The sequence below is a fragment of the Carassius auratus genome, unplaced genomic scaffold (genome assembly GCF_003368295.1).
Source record: "Carassius auratus strain Wakin unplaced genomic scaffold, ASM336829v1 scaf_tig00010098, whole genome shotgun sequence".
NCBI classification, from domain to species: Eukaryota; Metazoa; Chordata; class Actinopteri; order Cypriniformes; family Cyprinidae; genus Carassius; species Carassius auratus.
In genome coordinates this window covers 59538-69064 of record NW_020524107.1, presented here as the reverse complement: position 1 = coordinate 69064, position 9527 = coordinate 59538, and positions in this window count along the sequence as shown.

Genomic DNA, 9527 nt, shown 5'->3' with positions numbered 1-9527 from the left:
TTATCTCCCCACTGCCGCTGCAGTGTCTGCTCCCGCAGGAGCCTTCCTGTATCTCCCCACTGCCGCTGCAGTGTCTGCTCCCGCAGGAGCCTTCCTGTATCTCCCCACTGCCGCAACAGTATCTGCTCCCGCAGGAGCCTTTCCCGTTCTCCCCACTGCCACAGCAGTGTCTGCTCCCGCAGGAGCCTTTCCTATACCTCCTCACTGCCGCGCAGTGTCTGCTCCCGCAGGAGCCTTTCCTATACCTCCTCACTGCCGTGCAGTGTCTGCTCCCACAGGAGCCTTCCTACACCTCCTCACTGCCGCGCAGTGTCTGCTCCCACAGGAGCCTTTCCTATACCTCCACACTGCCGTAGCAGTGTCTGCTCCCGCAGGAGCCTTTCCCGTTCTCCCCACTGCCGTAGCAGCGTGTGCTCCCGCAGGAGCCTTTCCTACACCTAAATATATTAAAAAAAAAAAAAAAAAATACCACACATCACCTCCGCCTAAAGGCATGCCATGCATCCGAGGTTGCGGTGATAGCATCATGTATCGACAATAGCCAAGACGATATTAGGCCCATTTTCCAACCAACGTTTTTTATAATAATCATTAGGTGGCCTACCTTAAATCGGCTATCAAACCGCTCCGTTATCCCATCTCAGCACTGCATTTCCCGCTCGCCCGTGCTCTCAAAGGATGATGTGAGCCCGTAGGTAAAAAAAAAAAAAAAAAAAAATTCACTGGACAAGCGAGATGACCGTAGTGCCGACTACATGAACTAGCAGTATTTAAATATAGTATTTATACTTAATACCAGCGTATCAGTACGTCCGAAAGTATATTTTTTGATTATTGGTGATTCCATAGGCTCTTTTCGTGCACCTGCATGGTCAAATGGTAAATAGTAAGCTCAGACAGTATAAAGAATCTTTCTCTTACTCCACCCATGCACGATTACATCGTCGATATGTACCATCGATCTCACGTGCTGACAATGACCACATCGCCGATACATGGCACCTATTTGGGGTACACTGGCACAGGAAATCCAATTTATTTTTGCAAGCTTAATTTCGGATACTATGACTGCACCAAGATTTTTCTGACTCATTATCGGAAGCAGCTCATTGGATTTGCTAAACAATTATTCAAGTAAGCCTCACAGCGTCTACCCTCGTAGACAAATAAATCATCTTTAGTATCGAACTCCCTGCCAGGCCCTGCAAGAGGGCTCCCGGTTGAACCAACCTTTGCCTTCTCCATTCAACTATCAGCAAAGCTTTCTCGTTTGACATCGCAAGTATTAAAATCCTGCCAGATGCTTTCCCACTTAAGCAATCTTGGACTTTCCATCCGACCACCAGCGAAGCTTACCCGATTAAAATAGGCCGATTAACCAAAAAAAAACAAAAAAAACACGACATTTACCTATCGAACACCAATGAGTACATTGCAGCCCAAACAAATTTTCCCTCCGATGGCAAGATGTACCCATCCAATACCGCAAGTTACGTTTCGCCAAACACTAACGGGCTCTTCGCAGATAAAACAATCTAAATTTTCCCTCCGATGGCTGGAGAGACTACCCATCTGGTGTCGCAAATTTTAATAAATATAATAAATAAAAATAAATATAGAAAATAAATAAATTAATAAATAAAAAGACACCGGATGCTGGCCATAGCCTCCCGGCCAGACAACCTCACCTTTTCCATTCTGCGGCCAGCAAGGCTTACCCGTTCGTTGCCAGGAGCTCACACTCCCTTCGGACGTAGGTGAAAGCCCCCGGCTACCTGCTTTGCCATTCTGTCTTACGTACGGAGAGGTTTACCCATCCAATGCACGGAGTCAGGGCTCCCATTGAATGTAGGTGAGAGCTTCCCGGCTAGACAACCTTACCTTTTCCGTCCTTTGGCCAGCGAGGCTTAACCGTTCTATCCGGGAGCTAAGCTCCTGTCGGACGAAGGTAAGAGCCTCCCCTCTGGCGAGGCTTACCCGTTCGATGTTCTGAGTTAGAGGCCCCATCGGATGCTGCGAGAGTCCTCCCAGTCGGGTTTTCCTTTCCAACCCTCCCCGTCCGCCGAGGCTTACCCGTCTGTCGCGTGTGCTCCCTTCAGACGTCTGGCGAGAGTCTCCCGGACGGGCCTATGCTTGCCAGCCGCAAGCGAGTCTCATCCATCCGATGCCGTGAGTCGGGATCTCCCTTCGGATGTTGCCAGAGTCCTCCTTGTCGGCTAGCCCAAAAGCTTTTTATCTGCCAAACCGAGAGGACCCAGACGTCCGTCATCCTGAGTCTCAATCTCCTGTCGGAGGCTTCATGGGCCCTCTCGGTCAGCGTTAGGCCCTTCACCCACTGAATAGCAGGGGCTATCAGCCAGTAGGGCCCGTACGCCGACACCGTGACCTATTCCGGTCGAGGCAACTCGGGTCCTCCCGGTCGGGCACCACAACCACGCTGCTCCTCCTCATCGGCCGGTAGGGCTCACCGTTCCAACGCCAAAAAGCTCCAGTTGAGCATCGGCCCGAGCCCTACCGACCGGGCGCCAACAACCACGTAGTTCACTAGCTGCAGCCGGTAGGGCCTACTCTCCCAACTCCCATGTCGCTCCCTCCGGAGTACGTAGGCCCTTCCAGCCTGCCAACGAGATGACTTCTCAGAAACCAAATCAGCCCCCGCCAGTACTCTGCTTTTATGGGGGGGCATTCTTTAAACTGGCGGCTGTCCTCTTGTACATTTGCCTTTTTGGGGGGTACTCTAGTTTCGGGCAATTCCCGAGCTCGGAGCCCTTCCCCGGACAGCACGCCAAATACGCATACCATACCTCAGCTAATTATATGTAAGCGTGAACTAGTGAAATGTAATTATCAATGAAGATTCGGGAGGAGCGCGTCAGATACTTAGCCTAATCATCACAGGTGGACCACAATCAAGTAATCAATCCCACAGTATAAATATCGCTGACTTACCTCTATCCATTGACGGTTTATCAGCATCCCTCCTCCACCCCATCTCCTCACTTCAAGTTCACTTTACAATATACGGGGAAGGGGGGGTACTCTAGTTTCGGGCAATTCCCGAGCTCGGAGCCCTTCCCCGGACAGCACGCCAAATACGCATACCATACCTCAGCTAATTATATGTAAGCGTGAACTAGTGAATTAGTAAGAATGCATTAAACTGACCAAAAGTCATCAAAAGTGAAGCAAGTAAATAAATGTATAATGTCACAAAAGATTTCTATGTCAAAAGAAATTGCTTGAATTCCTTTGTAATGTTTATTGAGCAACAAATAAAAATTATAAAGGATTCAACTTTGCAATCAAAGGAATATAATATATAATGCACTTCGGATGGTTTAAATGCAGAGCACGAATTCTGAGGGTCACCATACTTGGCTGAATGTCACGTCACTTTCAACTGAGGCACCGGTAGCTTTCTCCAGATGTTATGTTATGCATATATGACTTTACAAGCATACAGATTAGTATATAGAGCAGAGAAGATGGAAAAACTGTGAGTGTGTGAAAAAGAACAAAAAGTTCCCCTCGTGAAGGCCTGAGGGCAGAGATGGTTAGTGTGACAGCCTTCCATCTCGTCAGACAGAAGCAAGCACAAAACTGATCAGTCTCCTCAAATTTAGGTGCAAGAGCACATTTGCATGACGCCACTGGAAACTTGAAGGGTGTTTCATGACGCGGGCACAGCAGGGGTGACTCATATGACAGCGCTCTGACATTCTTGAAGTTCTGGCTTGGAAACCCAAAATTAACTGCTAAATTAAAACTAAATTAGTTATAATTTCATGTATATTTTTATTTTATTTTTTTCTGAAAAAAAAAAAATAATAATATATATATATATATATATATATATATATATATATATATATATATATATATATATATATATATATATATATATATATATATATATATAATAAAATTATATATTATATTATAAATAATATATATTTTATTTTTCTGAAAAAAATATATATATAATATATAATTGATTATATATATATATATATATATATATATATATATATATATATATATATATATATATATATATATATATATATATATATATATATATATATATATATATATATATATATATTTATAAAAAAAATTTCTGGAAATAATTATAGTATATTTACACATATGACAAAAACAGTTCTTATAAAGGAACTGCAGTGTACTAAAATTTTATTCACATTATCATACAAAAGTTTGGGGTGAGTACAACTTCAAACTCTTTATTTAGTAAGAATGCATTAAACTGACCAAAAGTCATCAAAAGTGAAGCAAGTAAATAAATGTATAATGTCACAAAAGATTTCTATGTCAAAAGAAATTGCTTGAATTCCTTTGTAATGTTTATTGAGCAACAAATAAAAATTATAAAGGATTCAACTTTGCAATCAAAGGAATATAAATTTTTTTAATAATCATATCGGAAAATCTATTTTAAATTGAAATTTAAACTGTTTTTACACAGTTTGAGCAAATAAATAGCCTTTGTGAATATTAGAATATTATCTTATCTTATATGTTACTATTTTTGAACAGTCTGTGTGTGTGTGTGTGTGTGTGTGTGTGCGTGTGTGTGTGTGTGTGTGTGAGAGAGAGAGAGAGATATTGTGATATTCTGATGCCAGAATATTTAACACTGCTCTCGATTGCTGCTCTCTCTCTCTCTCTCTCTCACACACACACACACACACACGTGACACACACACAGAGGCAGAAATTATGTAGACAGCCACACACACAAAATAATTTCTTTCTGACAAGCAAAGCCAAAACCTCAGGCCATCAACTTCTTTTCTGCAAAAAGATCCACATAAAATCTACATGAAATCATGCCCGAATATGTAAAGGCCTCAATCTCAGGGAAGCAGGGCTGGACCCTTGAGAAAAGCTAATCCTCTTTACGCGGCTTCATCGCCTGAGCCAGATTCATTCTGAACGTTTCAGACAGACTGGTACTGTGACTCATCATCGCTGGTCTAGGGAGGTGCAAGCATTTAACAGAACAGCCTGCAGAAGAGGGCATGAACGCGTTTAGTGGAACAGCCCTCGGGACAGCTGCTGATGGCTCGGAGTAGACAAAAGCAGTTTGCTCATTTTCTAAGGATGTCTTCCTCACATAGTTTATTATTTATTATTCTTTGCTAATGCGCCGAATGTCCATTAACTCTAGGCGTGGCATGTGTCTGGAGTTGTCCTGTCAAAGTGTGTCCCTGGAGACATTTGCATGCCCACACACACAGTATCCATGTCTCAATACATATCTGTCATACCAATTTCTATAGCTGTAATTGGCAGTGACTAGCGGCTGTTGGTGAACGTCCACTTCCATACAGTCGTTCTCAAATAAAAGCAAATGCTTGCTGTCGGCTGGGATGTCTACTGATCCAAAAGTCATAATTATTCAACATGGTGAGTCATTCAAAGCTGGGACAATTAAGAGCTGCCTCAGTGAGCACGGCTAGAAGACTAAAGCCTGTGAAACCAACATCAGAGCGGTGTGCCGACTGTTTTGCCACTGAACACACCACAAAAAGCCAACAGGCACATAGATTCTGTACCTGTGTGAGGGAAAATACCTGTCTATAACAGCAGGTGGCAGGAATAAGGAAGCCAATTTCTGCCATGGAATAAAAAAATTAAACCGTTATTTGCAACTTTTTAATCGGGCAATTTTGACTTTCTTCCTCTTAGTCTGAGAAAATTCTCAGAATGTAAAAAACTCAGAATAGAAATTCAAAATTGCGAGATATAAACCCAGAATTGCGACTCGCAATTCTGTGTTTATATCTCCCGATTCTGACTTTACATCTCGCAATTCTGCTTTTTCTGTTCCCACCACAAAATAAAGAACAAAAAGGTAATTGCGACATCCTCACAATTCGTTTCTTCTCAGAATTTTGAGCTTGTATCTCACAATTGCACATTACTAATTAACAAGTGTCGCTGACAAGGTCCAACTACTGCCGATGATGAAGAAAACGATGCAAAAACTGGACTGACAGAAGCTCAATGATGTTCCAACTTTGGCCAATGTCGGCTTGGGGTGTCGCCACTTTTAGAAAATCACATTTAGAAAAACAATGTTTAAAGTACATCGTGGAAAAGTCTGTCTGCCTTGTGCAGTTCCTTGCTGTGTGTAGCACCTACTGCTCTGCAGATGATTTCTGAAAAATTTGCATGTTTAATTCCCTAAAAGTGAGAAAAAAGTCTGATTTTGCTGCAAAAATGTAAATAAATAATAATAATAATGATAATAATAATAATAATAATAATAATAATATATATATATATATATATATATAAGCAGATCTCAAGGTAGAAATTAAACATAGATTGTATAATGGTTCATTTAAAGGCACACTGGATTTTTGGGCTCTCTATTACATTTTACCATTTGTAGTTGACAAAAAATAGCAAGTTATTTGTAAAGGAAATGTTTTTATTATATACTATTATCTTGCTTTCTAGTTTCTAATGAAAAGCTTTCCATAGTGTACCTTTAAGTAAACTTGTTTACTCCTGCCACCTGGTTATACACACCCTTCATGCAAGACCATTTAAACTTCTTGTGTTCTTTTTCAAACATCTCAAATAAATTACAAATAACTCTGCACCCAGTACACACAGATTTTTGCAACTCACTTCAGAGTGCAATGTAAGTCTTACAAACAAATTCACTGAAGCCTCCAAAAGGCTTTCAGAGCAGCAGGAGGGCTTCTCAACCAAGCATCACATTGAACAGAGATGTCTTCATGGCCACAAAGAGTTTGCTCCTCCTGTCCCCCAGCAGGCTTCAATGAAAGAATCTGCAGAGAGCACATTATCTCTATATTCTCTATATTACCATCATCTCTCTGTTCTGACTCAAAAACAATGGCAAAAATAATTATTGATGTTTATCAGTTAGAGGAAACTATCATTTCAGCATCTAAATAGATCAAACATATTACTTTAACTAAATGGTGAGAAAATTGTGGAATGCAAATTATGCAAGGAAAAATAAAATAACAAAATAATATAAAAATAAAACGTATTCTATAATAGAATATTTGATATTACACAAACAACTAATAGGAGGTATTAAAGGTTTTAGTGTTAAAGTGTCAACATTTTTTAGGATTTAATTTTTCACAGTGCTTGAAATAATTTAGAATTCTGTATTCTAATATTCAGATAAGGGATCAAAATAATAAAACAGTTGTGGAATAACATTTCAGCATTGCAGACACAAAAACATAATAACTGGCTACTGGCTAGTTTCTGACACTCAATTTCCAAATCCGTGCTTGGAGTCACTGTGCAAATGAGAAAAAATGCCAGTAGAGTTATTGCTGAATCAAGCCTTTTGAGGAAAATAACCATAATAAAAATGTCAGTGTGAGGATAATTCATAAAGCTCTCTATTATCTTCATCCACCACACACACACACAAACACACTCACGCTAATTTCCCATAAGTTTATTAAGTATGCCTATTATATCAGCTTTATGGGTGCGAGTGTGCGTATGCTTTGAGTGATGGGTTGAACAGGTCAGTCTGTGTTTTTCAATTTCAACTGATTATTTTGGGGGTAGCTCAAAAATGTCCTGTAAAATTAACTGAATATAAAATGGATTTTTCTATCAATTGAATGGATCATTACCCTGAAACCCCTTTGAGCAGATAAATCTGTGCTATTACTTTCAACTCGACTGGACGCCAGCCAAGTTTAAATCGCCAAATGAGCCAGAATTACAATTTGAGCCAATGCATTGCATACCTCATTCTGAAAATGTATATTTTCATGAATAGTAGTCAATATAATAAAAAAAAATTCATTTGCAAATCAAATGCCAACAAGTATCATAATACCGTACCACATTATTTTCACCAACACATTCTTGTTTGACATTTGTCATTGGTACCTGTAATAAAATGAATGAACTCGTCACCATGGTGACAGTCAGTCACTAGTGATAAATGTGTAACAAAAAAAAGGGGCGATGGCATCCATTCAAAGGAGAATCTAATTAAAAAGGTTTCAGGAACAGAGAGCCACATAGGAATCTTTTAGAAAGCTTCTCGGCAGATGTCAGGAGGTTATTACACCCCTACATTACCACTCTGCTCTCATTAATATTATAGATATGCATTGCATGCATAACAGGGTACATTTTCTTGGAGTGACCTTCTCGGGCTCCTTGAGAAAGAAAGTTGGACCCCATGTGCTCTAGGAAGCTCTAAAACTCAAAATGTCAAAGCAGACTGAAAGATATACTATACATTATCTTGTGCATAGATTAGGATTGTCATGATACACAATATTCAGCACATAATACTAATATCAAAGAAATTTCATGACTTTGATTCTATAGCAAAAACCAATATGCTATTAAATATAGTACAGTACATGGTATAAAGTAATATGCCATATGCTATAAAAAGCTACTAGCAATAAAATAATCAGCTATACTGTATGATAATATTTAGCAAACTGAATATTCAGCTTAATTTACTGTAGCTGTTATTTTACGGTATCTCCTGTCATGTCTTTGAACAAAAAATAAATAGTAGAAATAAATATAAACCTCTAAAGAAAAATGTAAATATCATAATCAGGATACTGACATTTTAATTTTGATGAAAGCATGACATGATATTTTGCATAATGTTTATAATTTAAATTACAATGTGCTGTCGAGACCACAGACAAGTGGAAATACACCTGTGAAACACTTGATGGCACACAAGAGAGTGCTTAGTGGAAATATGGAACAGGAAGCATCCAGTCTAACACTTCATCTGTGTTGGCACAAACACACACACACACACACATATATACACACACACACACACACACACACACACACACACATCATGGATAGCTGCAGTGACCTGATACTGGCCCTGGCAGTTTTGAATCAGCTCGGCTTGAGTTTTAAAGGAAGTGGCACTGAAGTAAGTACAAACATGAGTGGCACAGACACTCAGGCCAAGTTAGTCCAGAAGGATGAATGCAGAAAGAGAGAGAGAGAGCGCTCTTTTTTTTAGATCCATCTTTCATATTAATGTATATGCCTATAAAAGTCATGATTTGACTCAGTGAGGATTTGGAGGATTTGAACATTGGGCCAGTTGTGCTTTTTGTAAGGCAACTTCATAATTTAGCATTTATATTTATATACATGGAGAGAGTAAGATTTAAAATAATAATAATAATTAACTAATTAATCAATAATTTTACCAAGGTAGGATGCATTAAATTGACCCAATATGACAATAAAGACATTTATAATGTTACAAAAACCTCTATTTCAAATAAATGCTGTTCTTTTGGACATTTTTTGTTAATACTAGAAAATGTTTCCATGATTTCCACAATAAATATTAAGCCGTTTTCAATATCAATAAGAAATATTTCTTGAGCAGCAAATCAGCATTTTAGAATGATTTCTGACAGTGTGAAGACTGGAGTAATGATGCTAAAAATTCTGCTTTGTCATCACAGAAATGAATGACAATATTT